The sequence below is a fragment of the Camelus ferus genome, chromosome 15, assembly GCF_009834535.1.
Source record: "Camelus ferus isolate YT-003-E chromosome 15, BCGSAC_Cfer_1.0, whole genome shotgun sequence".
Classification (NCBI taxonomy): domain Eukaryota; kingdom Metazoa; phylum Chordata; class Mammalia; order Artiodactyla; family Camelidae; genus Camelus; species Camelus ferus.
The window spans coordinates 43,284,930-43,296,504 of NC_045710.1; positions in this window are offsets into that span (position 1 = coordinate 43,284,930).

The following is an 11,575-nucleotide window of genomic DNA, read 5'->3' on the forward strand; positions in this document are numbered from 1 at the left end:
CGCATATTCCTTGGGCAAGCATTGCAGAGCTGTGGCTGCCCACAGAGGAAAATGTCAGGATATTCCATAAACACTGAATTACCCTCAATCTTCATCTCTGTCTGCTCTGTCCTTGGTGCACTCAACCCCCCGGATGGTGGTCACTCCTCTGGGTTACTGTGGGAGGTGCTGCTCCAGGGCAAGCATTTTACCTGGACAGGTGTCAACGCATCATCCATTGTCTCTAGTGTCACAGAATAGAGCACAACCCAAGGAGAAGAGATGGAGGAGGGAGAAGTCTTGACATAGAAGGAGCAAAAACCAACCAAACTGTAGGCCACAGAACTCAGGGCCACGAGGGTAGCTGTGGGTGATCACCACACTGAATGCCTCAGAGAATGTGAAGTAGCATCAGAGCTCAGAGTTTCAAGACAGAGGAGGGCAAAACTGTGAGAAAAATACAAAAAAGGAGGAGCAGATGTGGAAAATCTCCTCCTCCCTGGAGCAGAGGACTGGAGAAGCAGCTGGGTGTGGCCTAGGGTAATGCCAGAAGAACCAGGCCTTCTTCAGGTGACTCGAACAAGAAATCAGCCCTTCCCACTGCAGCAGGATTCGCTAGAAAAGCAGTTCACTTTGATACAGAAACAGTATGGGACTTCGATTCAGGGGAACTGGGCTTGCATTTTGACTCAGCTGCTAATGAGCTGTGTGACCCTGGTAGAGTCATTTCATTTCCTCTTTATAAAATAAGGGGGGGCTAAACTCGAGGGAGAGGATAACTATGCCCCTTTTTAGCTCTAACATTTTAGGACCTTATTAAACCCCACCACAGCTGTAATGTGACAGCTCTCTGAGGCTTTCCTTCATCCATCCGGTCCAGCATCGAGATGGAGAGGGAAAGCACATGCGCTGTAATCCAGAAGCACTTTGGGAAATGGTGTAAGCAAAGCATCCAAGACATTTTTCAAGAAAATCTGACTATCAACATCAAGCCCCAGGCCGAGGGGAGCTGGGAGTACTTCAGGGCACATTAACCACTGTTGTGGTAAGTAATTATGCACATTGACTTTGAGTCTGTTTCAACGGTCACATCTCAGAGTGTAATTCCTGCACTGTTTTCAGGGAGGGAGGGACCTGTGCAAGTGCTAACGAGTCTTCCCAGAGTCTGAACTGTGGATTGGTAGTAGCTGGCATTTCAAAAATGTAGCCTTTTGTTTCTTGAAAAACTGCTTAAAAGCATTCAACTCCCCCATCTTTGATCCTTCTCTGAAAGAGTAAACAATAAATATGATTTCAATGCATTGTGTTAATATCAGGATGCACACACAGAAGTCTCTGGGACCCAGTGTCGAGCAGAAACCCCGTCTGTGACACCAACAACTTACAACAGACAGAAAGAAGAGCATTAACGCTTTCAGGTCTCTGGAGAAGGGAGAGTTCAGTGGTCACTTGCTTTAAATATGGAAGGTGAAAAAAGAATTTATATGTAGGTGCGGTGTTATCTGAAAATAAAAAAACCAGTAAGAATGTAGTGGAATAATCTGACAGATTTGAATGTGTCTAAAATAATTTATCTCTGCAGAGACATCCGTTATTGAAACCACTGGCCTAACTGATCTAAATTCCCACTGTTTGCCATTTGCTCAAAACCTTATCCATGTTCCAATTAAAATCTCTGCTGGCAAATGCTATGAGAGATGTCAGAGCAATTTTCACAAAAGAGTAAAAGAAGGAAATCACACAGAATTTTTAACAATGTATTAGTTGGCATGAAGGCAAAGAGTGATATGGGTGGCCCTACTGAGGAGTGGGCCCTTGAGGGATTATTTTTCTTATCATCAAAATTTGGCCATCTGAGGTTGGAAAGTATACACAAGCAATCAATCAATTATTATTATTTGCCTAAATCTGATAGGAAAAATAGCTAATATCACAAATTTTTGGAGCTAGAGGTCAGGCATACATATAAGGCCTTGCCACTCAGAGTAGCCTTGTACCAGAGCCTCTTAGCATCACCTGGAAGCCTGTTGGAAATGTAGAATCTCAGGTCCCATCCAGGCCTACTGAATCAGAATCTGAATTTTAACAAAATCCCCCGATCAAAGGGATTCACACCTTTATTAAGATTTGAGAAGTGTAAATAGTAGGCATGGATTCAAGACAGCAGGTGTGGCGGGACGGGAATGGATGTGTGTGAGGGGGTGTGTGTTTGGATGAACAGTGTAAATGTGGAGTTGGGATTTTGAACCCATCCAGTTTATTCTACAGCCCATGTTCTTAGCCACGAAGCTGTTATGCCTTCGAGACCATCTGTATGTGAATCTCATATCCATAGTCTCCACTTGAATATCTCCAGTGATGAGCCTCTCACTTATTCTCATGTGGCAACCCATTCCATTTCCAGGAGTCAGATAGCTCATTTTCAAAGACCTGGAATGATTTGGATGTTGTGATAAGCTGACACCTCACAGTGGTCCTGGTTCTCTCTGCCATACCTGAGAACATCTCACTCCTTTTCTTCAACCAATCCTTCAAGCATATGGAGATGGCTCTTGTGACTGCTCTCAAACTGGACTGTTCTTTGCAAGAATATTGGTGTCAGCTCCAGGCCATGATCACCAAAGAGAAATCCTTTGATAGCCTAGTGGTGTGACCCTGGGCACATTACTAAACCTTAGTGTGCGTGTCAGTTTTCTCATCTCTGAAATAGGGTGAGGAATAGTACCTGCCTCGTAAGGGTTTTGCGAAGATTATAAAATAATCCATATCATGCCCCCAGTCAGTGTTCAGTGACACATAGTGCTCAGTGAAGGCCAGCTATTTTAATTCCCAGCTTAAATTTTCTTTGTTCAAGAGAGGCATTAGAGAAAAGGTAGAGTTTGTCTCTTTAAAAGGATGGGCAGAATTCAAGTCAGCCAAAATGGCATTCTGGGGGAGAGGGGACCTGAAAACACAAAGTATCAGAGTTGCAAATGCTATAATAAAAAACAAGAAATGGTTCAGTCTGATTAGAGTAAAAGGTTTGTAGACCATGAGCGAAAAAGCTAGAAAGGTAAGTGAAGAACACATGATATTTTCCAAAAGAGTGACTCGAGAAGGGAGGGCTGGGAGCTGGGCACTATGAAACCGTCAGAGGCAACTTTTAACTGAATCTGGAGCCTAAGCAGTGGCTCAGAGGAAGGCACTGGGGTCTGACGTCAGGAGGCACACACTGTGTACTTTGCATTGCATATGGTATTGCCAATATTACCTTGCTTTGCACTTAGAAAAGTAGCAATTTCATTTGGTTCAACCTAATACAAGTCCCTTCCTTGCCTTTAATGAGTAAGGGAGGTGGGGGCTTGTACAGGGAGACAAATCTATCCTCTGCACCCTTCCAACCCAGAGCTCCTCGGAGGCTGAGGAAGCCTATGGAAAAGGGATGTGGAAGCAAAGGTATGACATGCTGAATAATCAAAAGGCGTGTTACTTTCTGGGTGTCCCCAGCCCCTGGTACCACGGTGGTCAGAAGCAGCTTTGTCTCACAGATCAGCTCTCCAGATGCATCCACAGTTTACTGCTGACATAGGCACCGCAAGAACCTTCTTGCCCTCTGCCCAACTCCAAGATTCTTGCCCAGGCTTTAAATGTTAGCTTTGCATAGAGAATTTGCAATCATTTGGATAAAAACTAAATTCAAAACAAAACAAAACCCTGGACCCCTTCTGACAGCCTGAAAGGACAGTTTAGGAAAAGGTAAGAGAGAAGCAATTTATTAAAAAAGGAAAGAAAAATGCTAACAAGCTATTTCAAAACAATGGCAGCTGCATGCACTTCCGGTGTCTGAGGGCCTCGCTTGGGCCCATTTTGGTAACGATAGAATGCTTTCTCTTTCCCAGGCATACATTTAAAGTGCCCTGCAAATGATTTCATGTTGGATCGAGCTTCATTATTCACAGTTCATATTTGGTCTAAATTACAGTAAATGTTATTTCAAGGTTTACAAGTTAATTATTATAGTATAGTATTTACTCCATTATATAGTAATTACTACAGTATCTAACGCCTAAAGGGTTTTTCCTCCGTCTATGAAGGACGGAGAGTATTTTAGAGTTTTTTTCAAGCAGAACTGGACTCACTGGAGTGTGTGTACAAGTGTGCGTGTAGGGTGGGGTTTGGGAAGATGGTACCCGCAGATTTCCCTGCAAAGACCCACGTTCTTTAGGATGCAGTTTATAGGGACCGTTAGGAGCCAAGCGTGCTTTAGCCAAAGTCCCAGAAAGTAGCACATCCTACTAGTAGGGTAGCACTAAAGAGATTGTGCCGATTCCCACAGATATGCAAGATTCAACCTCCTGTGTGCCCTCGCTGTACAGTGCAGAACAAAAAACCCTTTTGACCTACAGATGAACAAAGATTGGGTTTACTCATCTCTGGGAAGCAGCTGCCTGAGAGGCCTCATTTGCAATTTGGCTCGCCCTCTTTTGGCTTGTTATGGGGGTTTAAACAGTCTCCTTATATACACCCTCTTGCCAAACACCCCACCCTTGCCTCAGGAGGGTCAGCAATGAGACACCAGATAGCCCCCTGCTCTGGGCTACATTTACACCTCTTTGCTCCATTCCAACTTAGTTCTTTGTTCTGGCTGCCAAACCCAAAATGGATTCCATAAGCATCCTGCTTCCCAAATGTTGGTCCAAATGGCAGCCTGCTGGTCTGGGAACCCTAGGGGTCTGACAGGCACTCGAGCTGAATGACAGGCTTGGGATCAAACTTCACATTTTGCTCCTCTGGCTGCAGCCCAGCATCTTGGGCTAGTCAGCCGCAGCCTCCCCTTGCACTGTCCTCTCGCACAGAAGCTCAAACACTATCACCTTGATCAATGCTGAGCAGATGGAAAGAGGACTCGGCAATCACAGACACATCATGTCCCCAGACCCCGGCCCCTCTTCGGGGGGAGAGAAAACGGTGATCAACGGGACCAGGTGAGTCAACGTGCAGTGAGTGAGCACGCACGTTCTGTGGGGCTAGCCTTCTGTGGGGCTAGCCGTGAGGCTGGCACAGTCGGAAGGAAAAGTGGTCTGCGTTTCTAGCGCATGCTTTCTCCCAGTGCAAGGGATTCCACAGCTCAGCTTTCCCACTGCCAGAGAGGGAGAGACAGAGGAGGTGAAGGGAGAGAGAGAGATTGCCGGCGTGCTTTCTCCTAAAGTGCTCTTGACACGTTTCCTTTTGGCAGGTGGAGGAGGAACCTAGAACTGGAAGGTTTAAGAGAAAATGCTCTTGGAGCTGCTCCTGGAGCTCACAGGTGGGCTTGCAGTTTTAGGAAGGTTCCTGTTACATGGGAGCACACAACCTGCCCTCCATGGGCCGGAGCAATTGTCCAAGAGACCACGGTTTGGCTGAAGGACAGTTGGATGATAATTCACCCTGGGGCTTGCTCGTTCCCCTGCCCCTCTCCTTAATCACTAGCACAGTCCCTGGCTCCTCACCAGCCAGGTGCACTGGTCTCCCTCTGCCTCCCACCCTTCCAGTCTAGCAATCTTTTCAAAACCGTATACATCTCATCGCATCTAACTCTCTTGTTTTAAATCCTGCCAGGGGTTTCCCATTATTCTTGGCCTAAATCCCACCCTCTTGAGTGACAAACCACACGTCACGTGGCTGAGCTCTGCCAGCCCCTCCCGCCTTCCCTCCATCATTTTCTTCCCTGTAGTCTTTAAGGCCCAGCCACTCTGGCCATTTCTCATCCCCTGACCCTATGTCTGCCCGTTCCCAGCTCCGGGAGTTTGCTCATGCTGCTTTTGCCAGCGTCCCCATGCCGCTCCTCCACCACCTCCTTTCGCGGCTCTCTGTGATCTGCCCTCCAGATCCCAGCTTGGGATCTGCCCTGACATCTGGATTCAGGCAGTTCCTGCTCTGGCCCCTTCCATGACTCACACAAATCCTCACGCTCAATACTCCTCTTACTCTAGTATATTCAGTTGTTAAATATCTTTCTGCTCAGCTAGACCATAAGCTCTGTGAGGGCAGCTGTCCCATTGGTCCTGCTCATCCCCTGCACCTGGAAAAGTGATTGGCAGTGGTAATACAGACTTATTGAAAAATGATACTCTTGAGTGAATTCCAAGAACGCTTAGTGGGAAGAGCAGGCAGTTTAGTGTATCGTCCGGGTGGAGAAACCTGGCAGGAATAAAAATGAGAGCCAGTATGTACTGAGCACTTACTATGTGCCAAGCACTATACGTTTAAGTTGCCCAGCCATCCAGTACAAGATAAGTGCTCTTATTCTACCTCATTTGCAGAGGCAAAAACCTGAGGTACAGGGTGGTTAAGTATTCTGCCCATGGGTACCTAGCTCGTAAGGGGCTGAGCCAGGATGTAATTCCAGGCAGTTGGATACACAGCCCACACACTTGGCCATTCTGCTAGGCTGACTCTTACTGGGCTAGACGTGGGTAAGAATAACAGGCATCGGTCACTCTTCAGTCTTTTCCCTCCTTCTGCCTCCTTCTCCCACTGTTTCTCTGCAAACAAGCCCTTGTTTAATGATCATATATTTAATGTGATGAGAGAATAAAGCTTATCATCTCCATGATTGCTTTATGCACACTCTTTTACTACCTGTCACATCTTTACAATATAGTCAAAGCATTCTCAGCAGCAGAGATAATTCAAACACACAAAGAAAAAAAGTAACAAGTTTGGGCAGAATGAATGGTTATCAGAGAGAGGGGCTCATCATATTGGCCCCCACCAGTCCTGTAAGTGCTGAATTCGAGCCTGGGACTTCTGGAAACAAGGTTCTCCTCATCCTTCCCTGCTTCTCCCACTTTCCTCCCCTACAATGTATGTTCATATGAAACACACACACACTCACACATGTTTGCACTAAAGAGCAAGTGAGGGGTGGGGCAGCTCATAAAATTCACTAGGAATTCTATCAGAAGGCAAAATCTCCAGAAGAGTTTTAACATCAGATGTGCCTAGCCACTGGATTTCAGAGAGGGGATGGCAAGTTAGGAAAAGAATCCACGGGGCCATCCCTGGCTCCAAGGCCTCCATTCCTTACTGGTCTCGAATGCTACCACCTTGGATTTCCCTCAGCACAGACCTCATCCGGTCCCCTTCTAGTTGTCCCACTCTTCTTTCTGTGCATGTGACCATTCTAGTAAACGCTGTAAGATTTTTCTCAGTAAGACTTTATTCCATAAAGAGTTTCCACTCATAAAATGTTAAATACAAATAAATATTTTATGTTCCAAAGCACTTTACTGACCTGGCAATTAATCAAGTCATCTTTCCATATCTCACTTTCTCTTATCTGTGAGGCAACTAATAATCATTTCCACAGTTGAATGTAATTATTTACTTGGACATCACGGACTTAGCCAAGGCATTGTCTATCTTAAAAGGAAGCACAGTGCGTCCCTCTTCCTAGAGTGTCTGTTGCTATTTTAATGACTCTAGGCTGAGCTACTTCCCGTCTGTAATACCCTTGAGTGGCTCTGACCTTGGAAGACCAAAGGAAAGAGATTACACTTCAGAATCATTGTCCCCCCAGGTGTGAATTCTGGCCTCACTGTTCCCAGGGAGTGACCTTAGGCACGTCCCATAATCTCTCTGGGGTTCAGTTTACTGGAGTAGGGATTTCTGGGATAAGAATTTAAATCCATGCTTTATAGAACTGGCATAAGATAGAATATGGAATGCGCTTTCCATAATTTTTGGTATAGAATAAGCACTCGAGTGACAGTCACTGTTATTACTTACAATGCCTATTACTTATGGTACCATGAAGCAAGCTCATATGACTATTCTGCTGTCCAAAGCCTGCTAGGTACCTGGCTTTACCATCCTTTAGCACATAGAGGGTGAACTGATACAGAAATGTTTTTCCTTACATCATGAGAGTCAAAGACCATTAAAGGATAGTTTGAAAGAAAAAAATCAGGATATCTGTTGCCCCCAGTCTCAACAACAAAAGCCATGAAGTCTGACTCTCTTCTCCAGGCTTCATTAGGCTACATCAAAGGAGTTTTTCCCAGTCACTCCGCTGTGAGGATAAGTTCCATTAGTGACCTTTCTAAAGCAGATGTCCTTGAGAACACTGCCTCCTGACATAACCCCTCGTCCTATATCTGACACATGCCCCTGTGACACACTGCATCCTCCCGAAGCTGCAGCATCTCCCTAGAGGACGGGAGAGAGCTGACCTATGGCCAGCAGCATACAGCTGAACGAGGCTTTTATTTTTATAAGTTATTCCATAATCTATTTAGTCTTTCACCATTTAAATGGAAGAAAGAAAATATATAATACTAATGCCTGTGGTAAATATTTTTATTTTTTAAAACTATGAATCCTGTGGAAATAAGAAAAGGAGGAAATATTGGCAGGAGTTATTTTTAATCTTCCAGTTCAACTTCTTTTGTTCAAGTGCAGAGACAGGACATGGAACACTTTTCTGTTTTGCAGGTGGCAGATTTTTTTTTCCCTCTTTACCAGTGCCCAAATTATCTCCAAGTCCTTAGATCCATTAGCCTAATTAATATTAAGAACATATGCATATGCAAATAAGGCCCCCTTTGCCATATATTTCACTTTATAAGACAGGTTGAAGGGTGGTTGGGTGAGTCAATCAAATGTCATAAATTGGCTATGCATAAGATCTCATTAATATTAATTGGGGTGTGGGCATTGTGCAGTAGTCCATGCCTCCATTAGAGATGGGCCCCTTGCTTTAATTGTTCCAAAGATTTTGAAAACCAAAGCCTCTGATCTGATTTAAATATGTAATCTCCAACACCCCATCCCAAGGTAGTCTACTGAGCAGCATCAGAAAGGTATTAAAAAAATACAGACCTTTTCTAAGACAGATGGCACACAATGAGGTTAGAAAAAGTATCTTGAGATCCAACCTGCAAGAACAAAAAAAAATTGCTTGCATTGTTGTTTTCATTATCTTGCTTCTGTCATTTCATGAGCTTTGTATCTTGCAAGGAAAGAAAGAAGGGAGAAAAACTGTGAAATTAATCTTTTGTGCATGGCCTGATAAAGAAGAGACATGCTCAGACAAAAGATAGACTGAGAGAAGGTACCGTGATTGATGACTAAAGTAAAGGTGTCAGAAGAGTATTATGTAAATTACTGGAGGCACACACCATTTCAGAGAGAAGGAGGGGAGAGCAGGCAGGGGCAGCGAGGGAGAGGGAGAAGACGAGAGAGGGAGTGAAGTGCTGAGAGTGAAAAGAGGATTGCAGAGTCGGTGTCACCAAAGAACTGGTCCCCAAACACCCATTTCTTGCCATCTTTCATCTCCTCCGACAAGCTCACCTCACATTCTCTTTGGGTTGTGAGATGTAACAAAGCGGGTGGGGGTGGGGAGGAACTGTCAACATTTGCATGATTCTAGTCAAGGCAAGGTTTAGGGAAAGCAGTGTCTGAAGTGAAATCATCAAGGAGGGAAGTTTCAGCTAACGGGGAAAAGGAGCCGGCTGGCGACTGCGTGTGTCTCTGTGTGAAGTGTGTCACAAGAGGTGGGGACAGGCGTCAGGCCACGCTCACTCTTCCTGGGAGAAATGGGCTCTGAAAGGGCCTGCGTCCTTCCCCAAGTCTCTGGCTATATCTGCACATCTGTGTCCGGTGTCTGCCCTGACCACTGTTCAGAGGCAGGCAGACAGAGACTCAAAAGGCCCAGGGCCAGGAGCCACCTTACAAAAATATCTGCTCCATTTTTTTTAGCTTTTAGGCTACATGAATTTCTTAAGTAATGAAATGAAGGCAAATGTTGAAAGCTGCCTCCATTTTCCTGACAGAGACGCAAAGTAACGGTAGGATTATATTCAGTTATGGGAATGGGCTTTGCCACAGTGACCCTTGCATGAGGCTGGTCAGCACCTCCCAGTATATGAGGTGCACTTGCAGGGTTCAAATATTTCATGCATAGAAGTCCAGCACTGGGCTCTATATGTTTCTAAAAGAAGGGAAACTCCTTCTAAATTCTTGGAAACCAAATAGAAAACAGCAAGGCTGGCACTCAGTGAGAACTCACAGGACAGCTTGTTTATCACCAGCCCCTTTCTGACGGGAGCAACGTTTGTCCCCATTTGCTGGGGACTGTGCAGTACTGGTGGCGAAATATTTTAAATATCACCCCTTTGAAAAGTCCAAGGAAAATGAAGGCTAACCTCTAGGTCAAGATTTTCTCCACACCTGCGCTCCTTCCTCAGCAGGAGGGAAGGTAAAGGAATTAAAGGAACCTCCACTCCACAAAAGCTTAGCAGGTCCCCCAGCACTATGCCGTGAAATCCAAAATGCAATTAATGAAATAACTTTGAAATGAATGATAAAATAGAAATCTAAAGTAGATTTACTTATGTGCAAGTCCTGGTTTTCCCATTTTGACTATCTTGGAGATTTTTGAAATAGCAAATGACTGGGAGGGTGAAGGAGGTCTAGGAATGGGGACTAAAATGGACCAAATTTACACTCCAAAAGTTGTTCCACAAGATACTCCTATCAGGGAGTGTTAACATCAGAAAATGCAGTCAGTCGCTGCTCCCCAACCCCAGCCCCAGGGCGTTCTCCTCCTCCTCTGACTTCCTGTGACCTTACTGCCTGGCCCTGCAGCCGGCCACACGCTGCTTCCGGCCTGTATCCCACAGTCAATGTTCCTCCAGCCCTCCTGTGTGCCAGATCCTCTGCTAGGTGACGGGGATACAAAACCGAACAAGACTCACTTTGCAGGAGGTAATCACCTCGTAGTACTCTCACCTCACCGGCCAGGGCAGAACTGGCTGCCCTGGGATCAGGCCGTGTGATTCAAATGAAATCACCCAAAACGAGGCTTAGCCAGAGCTCTGCTGGAGCATGGAGAGTGAGCTAAGCCAGGACGCTGCTGCCCTCCAGAAGGCGAAGGATGAGAAGGAGAGAGTCTGTCTGCTTCCATCCCTGTGTGATTTAACTTTGTCCTTCCTCAGGAATCCTTTAGTCACATGGAACAAACCCTCATTCAAAGAATCTCAAGGGAGAAGTTTTATTACAGGAGGAGCTCAGAGGACCCCAGAGGGAGAATTATATTTGGGTCTCAAGAGAGAACAGAACTGTGGCCTGGAGAGGCGTCAGACTCCACACCCTTACTCGCTCCATATTTATATTTCTGTCTTACTCAGGTAGCACAGGAGATTTCGACTGTGCTTCTCGCTTTAGTATCTGTGTATCCTGTCTCTCTCTGCAGCCACAGCTCCTTTGCTGGCTTTCCTCACAGACCATCTCAAAGGCACCATAGTGATGGTGGTACTATTATTACTACTACTAATATTAACAATAATAATAGCAAGCACTTGAATAGCTACTAGCACTGTTCTAAGCACATAATACATATTAACTCATTTAATACAACAACCTTATTATTTTTTATCATTTATTTTTTATCATTTTATTTTCATTCATTTGCTTATGTTATTCATTCATTAGTTATTATTATATATAAATTATCTCTAGTTTTCAACTGTGGAAACTGAGGCAGGGAGGTGACGTGCCCAGGGTTGCATTATCTAGGGAGTGGTGGGGCCAGCAATGTGAGCCCTGGCCGAGCAGCCCCGGGAGCTGTGCTCAC